This window comes from Tupaia chinensis, unplaced genomic scaffold (genome assembly GCF_000334495.1).
Source record: "Tupaia chinensis unplaced genomic scaffold, TupChi_1.0 Scaffold143921_1, whole genome shotgun sequence".
NCBI classification, from domain to species: domain Eukaryota; kingdom Metazoa; phylum Chordata; class Mammalia; order Scandentia; family Tupaiidae; genus Tupaia; species Tupaia belangeri.
The window spans coordinates 1699762-1723319 of record NW_006203772.1 but is presented as its reverse complement, the minus strand read 5'-3'; the positions used below and the strand labels follow the sequence as shown (position 1 = coordinate 1723319).

General features: G+C 41.0%; 1 protein-coding gene and 1 pseudogene across 1 annotated transcript in view; one reads left to right on the top strand and one right to left on the bottom strand.

The window, feature by feature from the left end:
* The window catches only part of SSH2 (slingshot protein phosphatase 2), a gene marked incomplete at its 5' end in the record, with an annotated part of 237752 nt that overhangs the window by 33521 nt on the left and 180673 nt on the right, over nucleotides 1–23558 (top strand).
* On the bottom strand, nucleotides 11543–12187 carry LOC102479006 (39S ribosomal protein L22, mitochondrial pseudogene; annotated as a pseudogene).

Genomic DNA, 23558 nt, shown 5'->3' with positions numbered 1-23558 from the left:
TTTTTCACAGAGACTTTTGCTATAGAGTGTGTGCACTTGCTAGAAAGACAGAGAGACAGACGGCAAGAAATCACCCCTGAAGGGATGACCACACCGCAATCCTTTCTCCTCCAGTCACCTCTAGAATTTGGAGCATGCATGTACACGTGCCCAATAGGAGTTTTAAGCTGCTGGGTGCAGGACTTGAATTGTGGTCAACTATGTGGGAGTCCAGTGACGTAACCATTACGCCATCTGCCAGTCCCTCCTCTCAGGATTTTGGGCATGCACACAGACGTGCCCAGCATGAGTTTTAAGTCACTGAGTCTGGGACTCGAACCACAGTTGACTATGTGGTAGTCTGGCGACATAACCATTATGCCATATGCTGGCTCCCCACTATGATCTTCAGGCAGAATTTGAACTGAATTGATTTTTCCAAAGCCTAGAGCTGTATACTGTTCATTAAAGGTACTTTCGTGGAAATGAGAAGTAGAGAAAACTAGAACTAAAAGAGAGTAAGAGTACCTTGCTGGTATGACATTTTTCTTCATTGCTCATATGACATCATCTAATGCTTCACCTTTTAAGAAGTATACACCACTTAAAATGTGTGTAATTTAATTAAACTCAGGAAGTACAATGCTCATTAACCGAAAGCTAGACCAGTCTCAGGTGACTAATGTGGTAGGTCGTACACTGCAGATGCTGAAGGGAGTACAGGGAGGTAGCAGCGTGTTTGAATTCAGAAGACAAATGCATTGAATGATAAGGCACTGGTGATTCTGGTTCTGTTTGTGATCATATCCAGCGTGGCTATTGCCCTTACTTATCTACAAATTTGACCTAGGTTATTGTTTAACTCTTGCTTCTAGTTTCTTATCACCATGAATTCCAAGGTTTGTTAGGAATAACACATTTAGGTACCTTATTGGTTCTTACTGCCTTGGTTCGCTGGCTGATTTGTTTAAGTCCTTAAAACTATATAGTGTACCAGAAGTTTCTTTCCTCCATGTGTTTTTAAAGAATTATTTACTTAATTCATTTTATTATTATTTTAATTTCGCTATAGGACACATGTAAGAGAGAGAGAAAAAAGGTGAGGAAAACAAGCTGCCAGGTTCAGGATTGAACTGCGGTTGGCCATGTGGAAGTCGGGTGTCTCAACCCCCACAACACCTGTTGGCCCCTATGGTTTTTATTGCTTTAAATTCCTTATTTATTTTTTTTCTAATTTTGTCCCTTTTTTGCTATTTTTTGTGTAATTTATTTGCTCTAGTTATGCGCTTATTCAGTAAATATTTGTAGAACACCTGTTAAGTTCTTTACCCTTAATAAGTCAAGGTAGGATGGGAATACATGTAACTATAAGACGAAGAAGAAGATAGATGAAAGAAAGAACAGAACTTAGGAAAGGAGAGCTTATACATATTTGATGGAAATCAAAGACTTTGAATTTTACATAATTTTTCTTCCTAAAAAGCAGGAACTTGAGGCCAACAGGTGGCATGGGGGTTAAGTCACTGGATCCCATACGGCCAACTGCATAGTTAAAGTCCTGGACCCAGCGGTTTGATAATAATGCTAGATACATGTGCATGCTCAAAATCCCAAGAGAAGAATGGAGACGGGATTGTGATATGGCCATCTCCTGAGTAGTAGTGATTTCTCATTTTTTTTTTCTTACTCTCTGACAATCAGACAAACCATATAGTAAGCTTAAAAAATTTTTTTTTAAATCAGAAGCAAGTCCTTGAAGAAGGAACGTCCTGGTAAAATATGTCTTTGACTGAGGCACTTCCCTGGGATGAGGTGCTAAGGGTAGATTGAAAAGGTTTGGAATTCTGAATGAACTCTTTCAGGTGTTTGTATTAATAGATGATATATGAGAAGAGAGATTTGGAAGTATCTGGAGTTCGTCTAGGTGGCTGTTCCTGTAAGTAGCAGAGGCAGACATTGCTGCATAGTCCAAAGGACCCCTGGGAAGGGAGAGGCAGCAATGGTCTGAGTTGAGTCTCATTTGTGCTTCTTTTTTTTTTTTTAATAATTATTTAATTTTATTTATTTATTAATTTTATTTTAATTTGACCAGACACACACACACACACACACACACAGAGATAGAGGGAGGGAGGGAGGGAAAGCTGTCAGACCCAGGACTTGAACTATGGTCAGCCATGTGGGAGTGTCCAGCACCTTAACCATCACATCACCTGCTGGTCCCCTCATTTGTGCTTCTTATGTATTGAGATTTTTTTTCTTTCACCAGCTAACTTTCCAATAGGCTTCTTTATTATTTAATTTTTAAGGATATTTATTTATTATGGTCAGGGGAGGAAGCACCTCCTATCCCACTCCTGGTCGCCGCTGGTGTCCGCTCACGGCGGGAAGCGCCTGTGCTTGCAAGAATGGGACATCAGTGCAGGCCTGAGTGAGAAAACAGGATCTTCCTCCTAAGCCACGGCATAGCAGCTATACAGAAATACCACCTTGGGGAACAGTCTTCAGGAGGGCCTCAGTGAGCTCATGCAGCCTCAACAGATTACCCCCCAACTCGCCCTTCAAGTTCTACTTCCGATTGATGAGGCTATAAATTCAGCATGGACTCAGAGGGTCAGGGACAGAGTCGATTTCAGGGGTTCTCTACGCACAGATTCTGCGGTAACGTGTGGACTTCTGTACTGAAGGACGCTGAATTCAGAGAGGGGACAGAACTGTGGATAAAGTGAAAACTGTAGCCTGTGATGGTAAAAACACGGGCTCCAATACTACAGAATGCATGGGGAAAACATGGCTTTTTTATGCCATCTTCTATGATTATTTATCACTTTTTGAAGAGAAGCGCATAGAAGAGACTTTTAACATTTATTCTAGCATCGCAGAAATGACAACACTGAGCTACCCTATCGGAGAATTCCAGTAGAAAGCGTAAACCTCTGTAGCCTCTTACCTTTATTATACAGCATAAGAAAGCATAACTTTTTTTTAATGATAAATCAAAAGTTGTTGCCTACCTAAGAACATTATGTAATAAACTCATTCTAAAGGAAAAAAAAAAGTATATTTATTTATTTATTGGGTCATTGGAAAAGTCATGACGCATTTTTGTATAGAAAAATACATGATGGCTTTTCTGATAACCCAATATTTTTTTGTTACGATTTTCAAGCTGCTGGATCTGAGATTTGAACCATGATCAACCACGTGGGAGTCCAGTGCTTAACCACCAGTCCACCTGCTGACTCTACAATTTAAAAATTAAAGTGTACATTAATGGCCTCTGGTTGAGGTAGTCTCCAGAGCAATACTCTTTGTATCAGAAATTCAATGGAAATATTCTATTTAAATTTGTTTTATTCAGTAAACCAATGATGAAAAATTAAAGAGGAAGCTCAAAGAGTTCTTTCTAGAAAAGAGTTAGGATTTTTTATTTATTTTTTTATTTTTTTGAGAGAGATTTTTGTTACAGGGCATGTGGGCATGTGCATTTGCCAGAGAGACAGAGAGAGAGAGAAGGCAAGAAATCACCCCACAGGGGCGATGGCCACACCACAATCCTTTTGCCTCCATTCTCCTCCTGGGATCTTGGGCACACACACTCACGTACCCAGTGTATTTCAAACCACCAGGTCCAGGACTTGAACTGCAGTTGACTACATAGAAGTCCAGCAGCATAACCATTACGCCATCTGCTGGTGTCAAGAGTTAGGATGTCTGTTGCAGACAGCATAAGAGCTGGGACCTGGCGTATGCTCGATATGTATGCATGATAAACTAGTACTGGTAGTACTATTGTATACCTCAACTGTTCATAGGTGCAGTTTTACTTTTGCTTGTGTGATTATTGGATTGCTTCCTTTGTCACACTGTAAAAGGAACTGCTGGATTTTTTTTTTCCTCAACAACTAGTACAGTGACTGGAGATATTTAAGAGATTGTTCTCTAAGAGATATTTCTTGAATGAATGGGGTATGTAGGTTCCATCTTTCCATGGCTCGTTTTGAGGTATCTAATAGTGTTAAGGGTCATTCAGAAACAGGTCTTTCTTTTCTCACATGAAGTTAGGTGAAGAGTGAAACAAAAGTTGGATGTTTACAACCTGTGGTTTTTCCCTTTAGTTTACATTTATTTTCCCTCTTATACCATTCACATAACTGTTGCTGTCATTCGGTCTTTATTTTAACTAATATGAGGGCATGAACCCTACCTTCTGAATTAATTTGCCCAACCTCTCTCATAGGAAAATGCCATGGGGAGTCAGCAAACAATGTGGTCATTAAGGTGCTGAATTCCCATATGGCTGACCATGGTTCAAGTCGTAGACCCGGCAGCTTGAAAATCATGCAAGGAGCATGTGCATGCATGCCCAAAATCCCGAGAGGAGAATGGGAAAGGGATGGCAGTGTGACCATCCTCTCTGGGGTGGGGGGGTGTATAATTTCTCACTTTCCCTATGTCTGTCTCTTTCTGTCTATCTCTGGCAAGCACATGCACCCTATGGAAAAAAAAAAAAAACTGGAAAAAATATAAAAGAAATAAGAAAAGAAAATGCCATGGTACTAGTTTATGTAAGATAGGGTTGTTTAAAAGTGAATTTGAGGACCAGCAGATGGCATAATAGTTACATCACTGGACTCCCATGTAGTCGACCACAGTTTGAGTACTGGACCCGGCAGCTTGGAACACCCCACGTGTGTGTGCATGCATCCCCATGATCCTTAGAGGAGAATGGAGGAGAAGGGATTGTGGTGTGGCCATCTCACCAGGGGTGATTTCTGATGTTCTATGTCTCTGTCTCTCTGGCGAGTGCATGTGCCCTATAACAAAAATCTCTCTTAAAAAAAAAAAAAAGTGAATTTGTCTGACCCCACTAATGAAATGAGGTGGGTTTTTTTTTATTTTATTTTATTATAATTATTCAATTTGAGCAGAGAGAATCAGAAAGAGAGAGAGAAGAGTGAGAAAGCAAGTTGACAGGTCCAGTACTCAAACCATGGTCGTCCATGTGGGACTTAAGCTCCTTAACCACCTGCCAGCCTTTGAGAAATGTTTTTTAATATTTCTTAAATCTGACTTATGTAAAACTGTTAATTTCTTCACATATTAAGAAAACAGTATTTATGGAACCTAACATTGATTAAGTATTAAAATATCTATGTAATTCAGTTGCTCTAAAGGCTGAGAATCTTTTCTGAGTATATTTACATAACTTTCATTATTGTCTCAAGTGACTATCTATTAATGACTTCTTACTTCCAGTGGATTTTTGTATAGCAAGTATTCAGCTCCTCCTTAAATATATGAAAATTAGGGGGCCAGCAGATGATGTCATGGTTATGTCACTGGACTGTGATTTCAGTCCCAGACCCTGCAGCTTAAAACTCATGCTTGGGCACTTGTGCATGCACACCCAAGATCCCAAGAAGAGAATATAGGAGAAGGAATTGTGGCGTGGCCCTCCCCCTTGGGGGGTAATTTCTTGCCTTCATCTCTCTGGTGAGTGCACGTACCCTATAGCAAAAATCTCTCTTTAGAAAAAGAAAAAGAAAGAAAAAATTGGAAATGGTCACTTTGTAAAAATTTAGTACCATGGTGCAGTTTCTGTAGAAGTACTTACTTCACACTGATGTTGAATGTTCACATCATTCATATAGAAACAATGGAAAGCCACTCTTGATTTTCTTCAGAGCTTAGTTTTCCTTATGATCTTTTAGATATTGCAGAAAATACAGGAGGAAAGCATTTTTGTGCCATTTCAATTTATCTGACAATTCAAGAGTTTTTTAATCTGCAGCAAATTTTATAGCTAGTATTTTATTCCATATTTTAATTAACTGTATTCTAGTTATATGAAATAGTTGTGTTATGTTTTATTTTAGCAACACTTATTTAGTAGTCTTAGTCATTTTTTTCATGAGCTGTTCAAGGCATTGTTTATCAGAAAGTTACGGTTTTAGGAAATTAGGCAAGTAATAAACATTTCCTGGTAGTTGCTCAAAGAAGGTGTTTACTACCCAGGATTGTCTGGGGAATGCCTTTTTATATTTGCCTTTGATTCCGAGAATCAGATTTTTATGGAGTTGTTGCCATCTTTTCTTTGTTCTTTGAATTGATACATACAGCCAACTCCCTGTTGAGACTGTGATAGTTTCTCAAGAGGAAAATATTCAATCAATAACAATGAAGACAAATGTTTTCAAAGTCATTCTCATTTATATTAGACTCTGTACATGGGAAGGGGACTTCCTATCCATCTTGTCCTTATTATTTGCCTTTTTTCCTCCCTTTTTCTCCCCAGTTCATTTTGGGGGGCAAATCTAGATTAAAGGATATATTACTAATAGATAATATACGATAATAATATAGCAGAATAATTTGACTATATTATCACAGGCTTCCTTTGGTTATTTTGCTTGATTATCAGATTCTAATGACCTTAAGTATTACTAATGAAGAATATTATATATACCCCAAGGATTGGAAAAGAAAAGGATTATATTGAGAAGTTGGCTATAACAGTTTTCCTTTCTCCTAAATTGTTAAGTGATGTGAAGGGGAAATGTATCAATAATGTTTTCCAGGCCAGCCCTATAGAATATCAGGAAGCCAGATCCCACATGGTTGGCCAGTGTTCAAGTTCCAGCCCCAATGCCTTGAAAAAAAAGAAAAAAACATACACACACACACACACACACACACACACACACACACACAAATTATTTATTTATTTATTTATAATTCTTTTCTTAACAACATAAACGTTTTCTTATATTTCTGGTTTTTTGTTTTTTTTTTTTTAATAGAATACTACATGGTCAGGACAGCAAGTGGAGTGGTGGTTAAGGCAGCTGGATCCCACACGGCTCAAGTCCTAAACCAGTGACTTGTAAAACACACTGAGCACATGTGTGTGCATGCCCACAATCCCAAGAGGAGAATGGAGAAGGGATTGCAGCATGACCATCCCCCTCAGGGTAGCTTTCTCACTTTCTCTTTCTTTCACCCCAGCAAGCACACAGGTCCTACAGCAAAAATTTATGCATGTACGGCCACACACACACACACACACACACACACACACACACACTCCAATGTGGTCTTGATTGCTTTCTCTTTTAAGGTTTTTGTTGTTGTTATTTTGTGCTGGAGGGTACATGCACTTGCCAGGGAAGCACCCTCTATGATGTCTGGTCATACCACATTACCCCATTCCTCCATTTCTCCTTCTCATCAGGATTTGGGGCATGCATGCACACATACCTGGAATGCTTTTCAAACTGCCAGAGGCAGGATTCAAATCGTTGTCAACAATGTAGGATCTGGTTTTCTGTGCATAGCACTTAAGCACTGTGCTATGTGGATGGCCCAAGCATTAATATTTTCTAAAGTTATTCTCAGTTATAAAACTCAAATAAAACCGAGAGAATTTTCTGGAGGTTAGTGCAAAGTGAAAGGGAAATGTACGTAGAAGCCTCAGAGGAAATAAGAAGTTGGAGGACAGAATGAGGAAGACAATGTAGAGGTGATTAATGAAAAATGGTAAATTCTTAAAAGAGTGTATAGCAGGGACCAACAGTTGGTGTAATGGCTATGTCACTGGACTCCCATGTAGTCAACTGCGATTTGAATCCTGGACGCGGCAGCTTAAACTCACGCAGAGGCGCATGTGCGTGCATGCCCAAGATCCCAAGAGGTGAATGGAGGAGAAGGGATTGCAGTGTGATCATCCCCCCTGGGGGATGATTTCTTGCTGTCTCTCTGTCTCTGTCTGTCTTTCTGGCATGTGCACACACCCTATAGCAAAAACCTCTCCCCTTACCCCTCCAAAAAAGAGCGTATAGCTGCGAAGCTTCTGAGATGGGTTGAGTGGTCTGTAAACTAAAAACGCATGGTGCTAATTTTATTGATTTGTTAAAATATTTTTTGCCCTAGTGTGTGTGCACTTGCAGCAGAGAGACAGAGAGAAACAGAGAGAGGGAAAATGAAAAATCCCCCAGAAAGAATAGTCATGCTGCAATCTTTTCTCCTCCATACTCCTCCTGGGATTTTGGGCATGCATGCATTCATGCCTGGTATGATTTTCAAGCCACCAGGCCCAGGACTCACTGCAGTCAGCCATGTGGGAGTCTAGCTCCTTAACCACCACACCACCTGCTGGTCCTGCATGGTGCTGATTTTCAACTAATTTCAGGGGAAATTAAGGTGACTGTTGACTGTTGACTGTGTGCTTTTTTCTTATGAGATCTAACCTTTTTCTTATACAGTAATTTTATATCCATGCAGTGCTAGCAATAGCTGGACCTATAGTAGTTGGGGAGGTGCTTTCTTATCATTCTTGAGTTGACGGATTGTCAAGGTTAATGGAGACTATACTTGTAATTAAAATCTTTCTGCATTAAGTTGCCCATTAACTTTCCTCTGTCATTTATTTCCATTAATAAAACAAAAACAAGACTGTTTAACTGTAAAAGATGATTAGTAATCGATCTTCTTAGGATGCTCATTGTGTTAGAAGCATCACTAGCTAGGCCTAGGACTGATTTATATTAGGAATTAGATCACAATCTGATTTCTGATTCCATATTTGTTCCTTCATTTTAGTACTTATATCTCACATCAAGTAGGCTTAAAGCCTTTGAGTTCTTAAGTGCTGAATCCAGCTTTTTAGTTTTTCGTTTATGAAAGTCCAATAAAGTTAAGTGGCATACCTTCATCATATATACTATATAATGTTTGCAGACTGAATCTACAACATTGTTGAAAATAGGGCACATTGATTGAAGAACCTGTCCCGTGATACTTGGTCTGTCTTTTACTATTGTTATTCATTCAACAAATACTTATTAAGCATTGCTGAATAGTGAGTAGACAGCAGTGACCAAGACACAGTTCCTGCCTTCAAGCTTGTATGTGCAGACCAAGGAGTAAACAAGCTGAGAATTGTTATACTAGAGAACGGTGGAGGGAGCTGTGGTTGCACTTGGGAAGGCATGGAGCCTAACCCAACCCAATCAAGAAAGGCCTCTAAAGAGAGCAGCACCTAAGGATGAGTGGAAATTGGCAAGCAAAAGGGGGAATGAAGAGTGTTCTAGGCAGAGAGAACACTATAGCAAAGTCTAAGAGACAGTATGGCATTGGAGAAACTACAAGAATTCATAGGAGAAACTACAAGATTTTTTTTTTTTTGAGAGGTTTTTGCTATAAGGCACATGTGCTCACCAGAAAGGGAGAGACAGAGAGACAGAAAGCGAGAAATCACCCCCCAGGGGGTATGGCCACGCCACAACCCCTTCATCATTCTCCTCTCGGGATCTTGGGCACGCATGCACAGGTGCCCGGCATGAGTTTAAGCCACCAGGTCCGGGACTCGAACCGCGGTCGACTATGTGGGAGTCCAGTGACATAGCCATTAGGCTAACTGCTGGTCCCAGATAAATATTTTTAAATGGTATAATTTTCCAAGATATAGGAGAAAGAAAGTGCTTGTGATACTAGTGTTGGTTAGGAGTGGAGTAAAACTAACGGTAGAAAGACAGCCTAATAAATAGAATTGCCCTTGCTTGTACCTTCAATGATATTTGCCAGATCAAAGCAGAAAAAGTATTTAGAGTACTTTGCAAAAATCTAGACTTAGCCTCTCAAATGTTTGGAATTCTCAAACTGCTTATTTAGTTAGCTATTAACATTTATGCTGTGTCTTATTTAGTATCAACTGAAGACTCCCACCACCCCTTTAACCCCCCAGCTTATATGACAGCTCCTCAACCTGCTGAGGCAAGAACCTGCCTGATGACCTCATCTCACCTCTGACTTTAAAGGGATATGAGTCCTTGAGGCCAAGAACTTCCCAGCTGACCGAAAGGAAAAGAACCTAGATTCAAACCATGGTCCGGATATTGTACACATAGTTAGTTATGCGTTGGCTTGGGCAGTGCTTAGGATGTGCCTGAGATGGGTGGGGAAGATCGGGGTAAGGTAGCCGGTGTGAGTGCTGCCTTTGGCATTCCAGCTATGCCTGCTTGTGTAAACACTTGTGCCTGTCAGCCGCCAGATTCCTGAAGTATAGCTTTTCCACTGTCAATTAAGAACCATTTTATACCACAGATATTCTGTGAAAAATCAATCTGCTAGCTAAAGGCTTTGTCCAAGGTTGAAGTCACTGAAAATTGTCTTTAAAACAACAAATGATGCTTGCTTTTAGTATTTTCTGTGGGTGCCCTGCTTCCCCCATCAACCTCAGGGTAAGCTTTGCCTCGTCTGCCCTCTAGTGGACATGTGTGGTTAAACTAAGCATTGTCTTCTGGCTTTAGGAGAAGCGCACCAAGTTTTTCTTGATTGGCTTTCCAAATTTTAGCCTATTTCCTTAAATAATTTCTTATCATTACCAAGGCATCATATTTATAGATTTCTTTTATTTTCCTAGGATGCTGATAAATATGTTCCCTGATTCCTCAGGTTCAGAGCTCTATCGCCTATAACTTAGCAGCCTCCCTCAAGGCAAGCCCTGAGTTTGAGCTCAGCTATTTGGCTGGTCAGCTCCCTGCCACCCTAAGGTTTCAGATGTGTTTCTGTTCTCTCCTTTCGTTTATGTTTCAAGTTCCCTCTTAGTCTCTGTGCCACTTCAGGATCTTTTGGACTGGATTCAGAGCTCACTTATTCCTGTAACTGTGTTAGCCCCTGAATACGTGACATGTTCTTCCTATATGTTTGCATAGTCTTTTTTGAATCACCGTATCAAACATCACACTTACCTCTTCAGGCAGATGAACTCCTTGAATATGGTACTATATATTACACTTTCCTGTGTCCCCCATGGACTCTAAGAGCTCTCAGTAAATATGTTGATTATTTGCTATTTGAAGACATCCAACAACCCTCTTTTTCCCTACTGATGACTGGAAAGCTAATTGTCTAGGTTTAAATATGAATATTAATGTAGTAGCAATTCACTTGCCCCTAATGAAAACTACCTTCGGAGTATACCTACATCTTAACTATTATTTCTTTTTGGTCAAAGCCATGAGCTATATTTCTTTACTCTTTAGTTTGACAATTATTTTAGCAAGCTTGAGAAAATCATGCTATTAGTTTAGGAATATTCGGTAAGTAATTGATGTTGCTTTATTACCATTCTGTATGTGTTCTCCTTGATCTTATTTCTGAATAGTATTTCTTTGTAACCTTAGTCCTAATCTAATTATTTTATCCATGAACAATTAAAATATTTAATATTAAAATAAATGGATTTTATTTAGCTTTCCCCAGATATTACCAGTGACTTTTACAGTCTAAATTCCTTGCGGAGACTTAGTAATCATGCATAGCAGAGGACTGGAAGTAGACCCAGGATTTAGGCTAAGCAAGTGGGCTGGAGGTAGTAGGACGAACAAGAGAACAGATAATACAGGCAGCTAGGCACTTTGCTCAGGGTGAAGCCAAGATCAGAGTTAAGAGCTCTAAGTCAAAGTTTAGAGAATTTTTTTAAGTCCATTTGTGTTTAATTTCTGTTTATTTTTTAAAAATAAAAGGCAAAATATATACACTGTGGGGTCTGGAACCCCCGTCACAGGGCATGAATGACAGTCTGGCTGCGGAGCTCCCCAATGTACTCTTGGGCGCAGGCAACCGCTGTCTTTGGCACCTCAGGTGGGGGTGGGCGTCCTTCCACCAACTTCACGAAATAATGGCAATAAACCTTCTCCATGATCCCGAAGTGACCTCTGCCATGGTAACGGATGTGCTTCAGGTACTGGCCTCGCCCTGAGGTAGCCTCAGCTATATATAAATTGGGTCTGAATTCCACATTGTGGTCTCTCACTGCCATATCTTGTGCTTCTAAAAGAACCTCTTTAATTATTTGGGCCCCCTTTTTGTCACTGAATTCCAACTGAGCCAATGCTTGATCAATAGACATTCCTCGTATCAATCTTGCCAGATACCACATCTTGTCTTTGCTGTGTCTGATCTGTCTCTGACAGTGGTAGATTTCTGCTGGTCTCCGAGGTTCTCCAGGCAGTTGTGAAGGATGAACAATTTTATTCTTCTTTTCCCATTTTCCAGACATGTCAAGAGCAGCACTTGTGTGAATGTATGAGGCGGGTAAAACACTGCGAGATGAAGAAAGCCCCAAGGCCAGCTTCCCCTGGCTCCAGTTCCACAGGGTCTGTGTCCATAACACACCTAATCGTCCCAGTACTGCGGCCGCCATCTTTCCTGCCCAAAGTTTAGAGAATTTTAAAAATGTGGTTATAGTTAGAGGGGGAAGTCTATCAAATTATTTAACAACCATTGGGCTATAGCCATCAACCAGTCAAAATAAGTGGGAAGCCCTCTATGTGCCAGGCATTACCCTTGCTGTCACTGGATCGTGGAACATTTAGAGGGGCTCTGGGTGGCCACTGCTTTCTGTCCAGCGGGGAAGTATTTCCGTAAACAGTACCGCTGCACTACTGTGTCCTGGCTGAACACACGACCAGGTGTCCGTAATAAGGGCTCAGACTACAGTAAAGCAGTTGGAGTCTTCAGAGAGAAGGATCTAGAATTTGACTTCAGTACCAGGAAGTAGACGCTAGACAGAGAACTTAAATACAGTGGTCCTCGGATCAAGCTTGCGTCAGTGCTCCTGGTCAATTCGTTTCAATGCAAGAGGAGCAGCTTGTTCTGGCACAAGCTGTCTCTGACTTCCCAGACAGAATGCTGATCCAGCTGCGTACTTTTAGGTTACTTTGAGCATATTAACTCACTCCCATGAGGCATTTTCATCAGCCGTTATTTGTATTTTTATAAGGCTCTAATCTTACCTATATTGCATTCATCCCATGGTGGTTCAAATGAGTTAATAGTCATGGAGATACTCAATTATGGAGAACCAAAGAGTGAAAAGTAGGTTCTTATTTTATGAAGGGTGCTGCTTGTTCTCTGCCCCTTCTTGAAGCATTCGCCTTGAATTGACAAATCAAGTATATGACTAATAATTTAATGGAGGTGAGGTACATGTTATAGTGAATTAGCCAAAAGTTTATTCTTAGTTTTGCCACTTATGGATTATGATACTTTAGACTATATTTATTATTTCATCTAATACCTTCTGAGCATATTCTGTATGCTTATTTCTATGCAAACATAGTCCTGCCCTTAAAGAGCTTATGTTCTAGGAATGGACATAATAGATCTTTTTGGAGTAAGTTTCCATATCACTTTGCTCTGTTGAAGGGGCAGGGGCTATGTATAACTTGGGACTTCTTACATTCTTTTTCCAAACCTAATTTAAGATAAAGGTTTTTAAATCTTACCTGCTAATCAGTTTTCTCTGATGGTTCTTAAATATACAAATTCCTGGGCCCCATACCTGGTGTGCTGGTAACTGTTTAAAAATGTGTTCTCTGGGGACCAGCAGGTGGTATGGTGGTTATGGTGCCGATCACTCCTACATAGCCTACTATGGTTTGAGTCCCAGATCTGGTAGCTTGCTTTCTCCTTCCTCTCTCTCTCTCTCTCTCTCTCTCTGGTCAAATTAAAAATAAATGAATGAATAATTTTTTTAAAAAATGTGTTCTCTGGACAGAAACTGATTTGTACTATTTGCTGATTTCACAAATAACTCCCCCTGTGTCCAATTTCGAGCCACTAATATACATCTCACAAGATTCCAAAACAGCTAAAAATTGTTAAAGCAATGTAGCCAACTTCAGCACACCATTGGTCTTATCTTAGAACTGAAAAGTAAGAATTTGTAGTCAGGAGACCTAGAGATATTTGTTACGGAAAAGTTGTGCAAGGGAGGGACCAGCAGTTAGCGTAATGGCTATGTCGCTGGACTCCCACGTAATCAACCGCGGTTCGAGTCCCAGATCCAGTGGCTTAAAAAACTTACGCTGGGCGCGTGTGCGTGCGTGCCCAAGATCCCGAGAGGAGAATGGAGGAGAAGGAATTGCGGCGTGGCCATCCCCCTTGGGGGGTGATTTCCCGCTTTCTGTCTCTCTGTCTCTCTCTGTCTGTCTGGCGAGTGCACGCGCCCTATAGCAAAAACCTCTCCAAAAAAAAAAAAAATGTTGTGCAAGGGAACCAAGGATAAGAACGGTGACTTATGAAGAAATTACCATGATGCATGCCTATCGGATGTGACAGGTTCAGAACACAGTTAAACTTGTCACCTTTTAAAACAAATGAATTGGGGTCAGTAGGTGGCATGGTGGTTGAGGTGTTAGACTCCCACATGGCCAACTATGGTTCAAGTCCTGGACCCAGAGTCTTGAAAAATCACTCCAGGCACGTGTGTGTGTATGCCCAAAATCCCAAGAGGAGAAAGAGAAGGGATTGCAGTGTGGCCATACCTGCTGGGGAGTGATTTCTCACTTTCCATCTCTCTGTCTCTCTCCAATGAGCATACACACACTAAGGCAACCTAAAAAAAAAAAAAAAAAAAGAAAGAAAAAAAAGAAAAGAAAAGAAAAAGAAAAAAAGACATACAATAATTAAAAGTAAAAATTTTTAAAAATTACAAATGAGTGAGTTAAGTTGCATACATTAAAATAATTTTTTAAGGGACCAGCAGTTAGCGTAATGGCTATGTCGCCAAACTCCCATATAGTCAACTGTGGTTTGAGTCCCAGATCCGGTGGCTTAAACTCACACTGGGCACATGTGCGTGCATGCACAAGATCCTGAGAGGAGACTAGGGGTGAAGGGATTGCAGCGTGGCCATACCCCGTAGGGGGTGATTTCTCGCTTTCTATCTCTCTGTCTCTCTGTGTCTTTTTGGCGAGCGCATGCGTCCTATAGCAAAAATCTCAAAAAAGAAAAAAAAAGAATTTTTAAAAACCAGGATAAGGATTGTAAACAAAAGACATCCAGTGATTTCTTTACATCCAGAGCCCTGATTTTCTTTTGAGCATTGACTGGATTGTGATGTATCTGGTTTGTGTTCGTTTTTGTTTTTGTTGTTAGAGAGCAGGGCCCTTGCCAGAGAAGGAGAGGGCAAAATTACCTCCTCCAGTGGGGAGTGGTTACACTGCAATCCCTTTCCTTCAACTTTCCAACCTGTTGGTATTTGGGGTACCTACACACACACACCTGGCATGTCTCTCGAGCTACCAGGTCTAAGACTTGAACCACAGAGTCAGGCCTGTGGGATCAGATAGTCAGTAAGCCACAGAGCTTGCCCATAGTGTATCTTAAATTAGCTGTTGACAAGGACGTCTGTTCTTTAGAACCAAAGTTATTTCAGCACAATTCTAATCAAGCTCTATTTCTCATCACTGAAGAAGTAGCTCGTTGATCATCCCAATCATGATTCTAATTCATATTTGTATTTTAGAGTGTAAAGGAAACACTTGAGAAATAACGAGTGTCTCACAGAGGTTTTCTACTGCTTGAAATTACAGGCAAGAAAGTTTGTTTATTTAAGGTTTCTTAAGCCTTGTCATAATGGGAGCATGATGTGGATTTGATTCCAATTATAACTATTGCATGGTACTCTATAGTTTCCTTATTTCTACTTTAACATGTGTTATGTCTCTATAAATATAGTTTGAATCTCTGTTTTGGTTACTGACCCCAGTCAGTATGATACATCTTGATCTAAATTAGACTTAAAACAAAGTCAAATTACATTGAGGCTGCTGATTTCACAGTCTGAGCCTCTTCCAAACTAGCTCCTAGGTGGTGCAAGTGCCCGGGTTACTCACTCTGGTCCTAGACCATACTGTGTGTCTGTACTGCTACACATGCAGGCCCTTTCTTGTCCTTAGTCTCCCAGATGAATAACATCTTTTAAAAATAGATGCTAGTTTGTAGAATTATCCCTATGGCCTTCAGTCTACTTTGCATAGAGTTGAGAATCAGCTCCTATATTCTCCTGAATATCTCTATTTCCTTAGCTCTTAAAAACCTTACTTCATTAACGGCTTTAATTTTTTTTCTTTTTTTTTTTTCTTTTGGTCCTGTCCATTTTGCCTACATCTTCAATTAGCTTGTCACCCGGGCTAGTGGAAAGATGGCAGAAAATTCTCTGCTACTTCTGCCACTAATTCTTCTCCCCTTGAATCTGGGCTGGCCTTCTGCAATGCCCAATAAAGTATGGCAGAAATGACATTTTCTATTCCACTTTCTATGAGCCTGCCCTTCAGGAGAAATAGGCCTTTTGAACCCTGAACTCCCATGCAAGAAGACCCACCTTGAAGCCTCCATGTTTTGAGGGCCAAATCATATTAGAGATCATACATAGATAATTTCAGTTGACATTTCCAGTTGAGTCCAACTTTCCAACCACCCAGGCTAACATAAAAAATGTAAGTAAAGGGACCAGCAGATGGCGTAATGGCTATGTCACTGGACTCCCATGTAGTCGACTGTGGTTCGAGTCCCAGATGCAGTGGCTTAAACTCATGCCGGGCCCATGTGCGTGTGTGCCCAAGATCTCGAGAGGAAAATGGAGGAGAGGGGATTGCGGTGTGGCCATCTCCCTGGGGTGAGGGGGGGGTGATTTCTTGCTTTCTTTCTGTCTGTCGCTATCTTTCTGGTGAGCGCACATGCCCTAGGGCAAAAACCTCTCCCCCACCAAAAAAAAGTAATTAAGCTACTTAGTACCAGCCCATCTCCTAGCTAAATACTGCCTGATTAACACTTGAGTGATCGCCAATGGTAACAGGCAGAACTGAAGAATTCTCCCAGCTAAGCTTGAAATCCTGACTCATAAGATCATGAAATACAATGAGGTAGTAATTTGTTATGGTGCAATGAGTGACCATCTTTTTTGTCTTTGTTTCCAGGAGATGATACAAGTCTTCTGCCAGTAGTTGCCAAGTGACAGAGTAGCCTGGGTGCCTCTACTTCCTCCTTGAGCATAAATGGTTTATATCAGCCTCTTTTTGAAAGCCAGAAGCACAAGCTCATCTTTTCCCATCTCAAAGTTTATACCCTCTCTTAGAAAAACCATTAGATTTCTTTTTGCTGTCTGATAGACATCTCCCTTTGTTATTTTATATCCAAGGGCAGAGATAAGTGATGATAATTTCATATCCAATTAATGAATAACCCACAACTGTCTTTTTCTAACCACAGGACTTATCTTAGAATTCCTGCCATTGTAGACTCGTAACAATAACATTCCTCAACAGCCTCAGCCCTCAGTACTTGTACCTCTGCTCCAATAATCCATAGCTGCTCACGGTTCCCCAGACTGAGCAGACGCTTTCCTCACTTCTCTGCCTTTCTCTGCTCCTCTTACTAGAGGAAATATTCTTTCTTCCTGAAAATACTCCTCTTCTTCTTTTCCATCTAAGAAAACCTACTAATTCAAGCCCAACCTAAAAATTAACTTCTGTAAAGCATTTCCCAACCTCACAGTTAGTCGCTTCCTTCTGCGTTGCTTCTGCAGCGTTTTGTACTTCTCTTTGCTGTAGCCTAAATGACAGTCTATCATTATAATTTCAGTTTTATGGAACGGTCTCCCTCACTACAGTGTGAACCATGCAAGGACAAGGACAGTTCTGCTTACATGTAGTCTCTGGTGTCTGGTACCTAAAACATAATAGATTGTCAGTGAATGTTGGATGAATGAATGGATAGATGGGCCCAGTAGATACTGGGTCATCGGAAAGGGCGTACCGCACTTTTTGCATAGAAAACATGTCATGACTTTTCCGATGACCCAATACAAATGAGAGTAAGTGAATGATTCTGTCTTCTTAACCAGAGGATCCGTCTAAGGTTTTTCCTCCAGATCTTAGCTATAGGCCACCTCCTGAGCAACAAAACTTTTCTTTTAATCTGCTAAGGCAAAATATAAATGGCACGGAATCCTCTCTCTGAAAACGCACAGCCAGTTAACGCCAAGTGTTCACATGGCATTATTGTAGTTAGCTGCTCTGATTTGACTCTTTTTCAAGTTCCATCTGTGCATAGGACAACATGCTAAATACAGGTGAGATGCAAAGGGAAATGACATATGGTTCCTGGCCCTAAGAAAACCATAGTCTGACCTATAAACTTGAGATAAATCAAGTATTCCAACCATAACCAAAACCGAACTGGGAAATGCTCCAAGAAAGGTGTGTAGTAACTGTCAGGTTTGGAGAAAGACAGACAGCATCAGGTGATAAAAGAAATGTCACAAACTGCTGGCATTTGAAACCAGCTTTGAAGGCTGGGGAAGGATAAAGGTTCTTCCAAGTTGATACAACTTCGTGGACAAAGAAGTCATTAAGTACGTCTTTCAGTCATTTTTTCTGTTGCTATAACTGAATACCTAATTGTAATTAGGGTAATGTAGACTGGGTAATTTTTAAAGAATAAAGGTTTATTCAGCTCATGATTCTAGAGGGTCAAGGTTAAAGGGCCACATCTAGTGAGGATCTTCTTGTGGGTGGGAACTCTGAAGAGTCCTAACATGATGGAGGGCATCATGTGACGAGTGGCCAAGAACCTGTGTGTCAGCTTTGGTCTTCGTCCCTTTTCTTATAAAGCCACCAGTATCCAGTCAGAGAGGTCTCACCCTGGTGACCTTATCTAATCCTAATTACCTCCCAAAGGTTCAACCTCTTAATACAATTAAGCTTCTACCCTTTTAGGACCAGCTGGGTGGTATGGTGGTTAAGATGGCTGGATCTCAAATGGTTGACGGTGCAGTTCAAGTCCTGGCCCAGGGGCTTGAAAAACATACCAGGGAGTGTGTGCATGCATGCCCAAAATCCCAAGAGGAGAATGCAAGAAAAGGGATTGCAGCATGGCCATCCCCCTTGAGGGGATGCTTTCTCACTTTCAATCACTTTCTTTTCTCTGGTAAGCACATGTGCCCTCTAGCAAAAAAAATAAAAATAAGTGTCTACCCTTTTAATACTGTCAAAATAGCAACCTAATTTCACGAAATAAGTTTTGAAGGGATACCTTCACACCACAGAAATACCTTTGGAGAGTAATGAATGAGTGTGCATGGATTGGAACATGTGGAAACTGTAAAGAATTTTGTTTTATGTTTACTTTAGGTCTTCTGTGCTTGCTGGAGAGAGACGGGTCAGAGCGGGTGAGAAATCACCCCCAGTGCAGATGGCCATGCCACAATCCCTTCTCCATTCTCCTCGTAGGAGTTTGGACACACACACACACACACACACACACACACCTGGTATATTTTTGAAGCCACAAGATCCATCCAGGATTCAAACTGCATAGTCAACTATGTGGGATTCAGTCGCCCTAACTTTTATGCCACATACTGGCCCTACTGGTATAGGGAATTCTGAATGGTAAGATTTGGGCAAGTATTGCTTAACATTCCACCTTGCCCAGTCTTGTCCTATCTGGTTTGTCTGTCTTTCTTTGTCTTTTCTTCTTTCTTTCTCTTTTCTTCCTTCCTTCCTTCCTTTTTCCCTCCCTTTCTTTCTTTCCCTTTTCTTTCTTTGTTTCTTTTCTCATTTGCTGTAGGGTGATTGCACTTGCTGAGGAGAGAGACAGAGAGGGAAAGTAAGAAAAAACCCTGTGGGGCACTCTGAACACTCTGATGGACATTTTGATGGACACTCTGCAGTCCTATCTCTCCCATTCTCCTCTCTGGATTTTGGTACATACACACATACCAGGAGAGTGTTTCTCAAGCCACTGGAAGTGGGACTTGAACCACACAGTTGGCCATGTGGTATTCAGCCACCTTAACCACCATCTATCCTACTAGCAGGACTTCCTTCCTCCAACCTACTTCTTTTTTTTTTTTTTTTTGAGAGGTTTTTTCGCTATAGGGCGCGTGCGCTCGCCAGATAGACAGAGACATAGAAACAGAAAGCGAGAAATCACCCCCCAGGGGGGATGGTCATGCCACAATCCCTTCTCCTCCATTCTCCTCTCGGGATCTTGGGCACGCACGCACACGCGCCCGGCGTGAGATTTAAGCCACCGGGTCCGAGACGCGAACCGCGGTCGACTACGTGGATGTCCAGCGACATAGCCATTACGCTAACTGCTGGTTCCCACCTCCAACCTACTTCTTAGCAAATATGATTTGGGTGCTTTTATCCCCCTAATTATGTTTACTTAATAACTTACTTTTTTTTTTTAAAAGAGGTCTTTGCCTTAGGGTATGTGCACTTGCTAAAGAGAGAGACAGACAGAGCAGTAAGATGGAAAGTAAGAAATCACCCCCCAGGGGGGATGGCCACACTGCAATACCTTCTCTTTCATTCTCCTCCTGGGATCTTGGGTATGCACGCACATGCATCCTGCATGATTTTCAAGCTACCAGGTCCAGGACTCAAACTGGGGTCAGTCATATGGAAGTCCAACAATGTAACCACTACACTATCTGCTGGCCCCAACTTAATGCCTTACTTTTAATAAAAGTTCAGTTTTTTTGCTTGCTTTTGGATAGGGTTTTCCTGTTGCTATCCTCCTGCTTTAGCCTCCCAAATAGCTGGGACTACAGGTGCACACCGCCGTGCCCAGCTCTTGTTTTAGACAGGGTTTTGCAGTGTTACACAGGCCAGTGTCAAGGTCACAAGCCTCCTGCCTCAGCCTCCTTGAGTTGCTGGGATTAGAGTCACACACCTTCACTCCTGCACTTTTGGTTGCAACAGGAAATGAACCTGGGTCTCCTGTGTGGTCCTAGCCTGCAAAGCTCAGTCTCTTAGAAACGTGCACCCAAGAAGCTGGGCCCTGTGCTCATTTATTAAGTAGATAACTAAGGATGCATAAAATCTTTGAATGAATACTTAATGATCCCTGAAACCCTAAAATTAATGATATATTTTGGGTCTCATATTGTTTCTAGTCAGATTTTTCTTAAGAACATCAAGGAGTAATTATACTATTTAAATAAAAGCTATTTAACGATAAGGCTTTCGAAATGAGACTATTCAAAACCCACAAACATGCAGTTAGTCCTTTAATTAGATCTCCTCCTTACATACCAGAAATTATTCTGTTTACTAAGAAACTAAGCTCTCCCTGGGTTTTTCTCTATCAGTTTCTAACATTCTGAACAGTTTGACTATTTGGCGTTTTTAGTAACAATGTGGGAAGTTACTTGAAAAGGTAGATAGGTATATCTGATGCCTGTACTTGCTTGAGGAAAACAGTAAGTACCCTGCCTTCAGCTACCATTCAAATGGCACTACTGAAGATAAAACCGCATGTGACTCGATGGTTGCTCTTATTGAGTAAGTAAGGTCATTATCTACATTTCTGGCAGTAAACTCTGCTGAAATAAACAGTTCAGTTGTTTATTCATTTCTTTTAAATGCATTTTACTCTAAAACCAATAATATCTTGCTGTATCTAGACTTTTTGTTAGTTTATTTCTTCATAAGCGAGAGAGAGAGAGAGGCAACACCCCCGACAAGGTCCCGACACCACTGTCCATCCCCACCCAGCCCCAGACCGTGGGCACGTGCATACCCTGTGTGCTCTGGGAGGTCTCTGGACGCATACTCAGGACTTCCATGTGGGTCAGCCTCACAGAGTACCACCATCTGCCCCACCCCCAGGTCTTTGTTTTTTGTTTTTATTTTAAGTTTCTTTTCCAAGTAAGCAGAAGAGAAGTAAAATATTCATTTCTCTGACTACTGAAACATTAACAAAGAGAGAAGCTATTTGAGGATCTTGTGTAAGAAACACTTCTCTGACTTGCTATTTTTGTGTGCCAAAGGAATTTTCCACCCTTTCAGCACTACTCCGAAGTGTAAGTCATAGAGGAAATGTGTAAAGGATATTATTTTATCATATGCCATGAAAAAAGATGTGCTTTCTTCTGCAGTTTCTTCCTGCCTCCCATCTTAGTGCCATGCTCTCTTAGGGTATCGGTATTAAAGTCAGATTCTTAGTTTAGGGGCAGTAAACGATAGCTAAACGATAGACCTGAATTCAAATCCTGACTCCACCACTTGCAGACTTTGTGACTTTGAGAAGTCCCGTAGGGTTGTGTACATAATACTGGCCCATAGCGGTGCTCAATAAATGTCAGTTCACCTATGGAGACTTAAGTACTTTTGGCTGTTTGTCTCCTATATGTAAGAAGCATCAAGAGTGTTTTTGTGGGATCAGCAGATGGTGTAGTAGTTAGGTCACTGGATTCCCATGAAGTTGACCGCTTGAGTCCTGGACCAGGCAGCATAAAACTCATGCCAGATGCATGCACGTGCATGCCCAAAATCCCAAGTGGTGCATTAAGGAAGGGATTGCGACTTGGCCATCTCCCCTAGGGGTGATTTCTTGCTTTCTGCCCCTGTCTCTCTGGTGAACACACGCACCATATAACAAAAGTCTCTCTTTAAAAAACAATAAAGGAGCATTTGGCATTTTTTTTCTTCTCCTTATACTCTTCATCACAATTTTTGTAGATAGAAAAATCCACTAAAGAGCTGAAAATAGGGACCAGCAGATGGCATAGCAGTAATATAGACTCCCATATAGCCAACTGTGATTTAAATCTTGGACCTGGTTGGTTGAAACTCACTCTGGGTATGTGTGCCTGTGTACACAAAATCCCGGGAGGAAAATGGAGGAGAGGGGATTGCGACATGGGCATCCCCCTGGGGGATAATTTCTCTTTCCTCTCACTGTCTCTTGTCTCTCTTTCTCTCTCTGATGAGCACACATGCCCTAAGGCAAAAACCTCTTTAAAAAAAAAAGAGCTGGTTAACCAACAGGTGGCATGGTGGTTAAAGCGCTGAACACTCCCACATGTTCCACCACGGTTCACGTCTAGGACCTGCTGGCTTGCCTGCTCTCTCTCTCTCTCTCTCTCTCTCTCTCTGGTCAAATTAAAATAAATGAATGAATAATGAATACACAAAACTAATTATTTTTTTAAAAGTGCTGAAAATATTGCAAATTGCCCCCCTTTTTGTGTGAATTTTAGGAATGAAGGGAAGGCTATGAAACTAGTAATAGTCCTTAAACATGTGACAGGGCCAGCTGGTGGCATGGTGATTAAGGCAATGGACTCCTAAATGGTCGACGGCGGTTTGAGCCCCAGACCTGGCAGCTTGCTTTCTCACTTTTCCTCTCCCTCTCTCTTTTTTTTTTCCTCTCTCTCTAGTGAGTGCATGTGCCTTAATGCAACCTGAAAATAATAATAATAAATACGATTCACTTTAAAAATTTAAAAAGAAATGTGAAGGATGCTCAGCCTACCTCATTAGATCATCTCAAGGCAAAGCCAATGAAGACCATGAGATACAATACTAGACTGGCAAAAATCGAAGACATCTGATGATTCTAAGTGTTGGCTAGGAATTAGATAAACTAAAACTCTCACTCCTTCCTGGTGGGAGTATAAATCATCACAACCACTTTGGAAAAGAATTTAGCACTATCTTGTAAAGTGAAGTCTTATTTACCCGGTGACCCTGCAGTTTTTACTCATCACTATATATCCTGTTGACACTCTTCTGCATGTATGCCAAAATATTTGTATAGGAATGTTGATAACCACATTGTGTTATCAAATATTTGAAACAGTCCAGCCTATCTAAGGAGAATGAATAAACTTTGATATATTCACGTAATGGAATCTTTTGCCTCAGTAAAATTGAGTTAACTATGGTTTTGTATAATAAGTGAATGGACCTTGTTAGCATATTTAGTTTTTA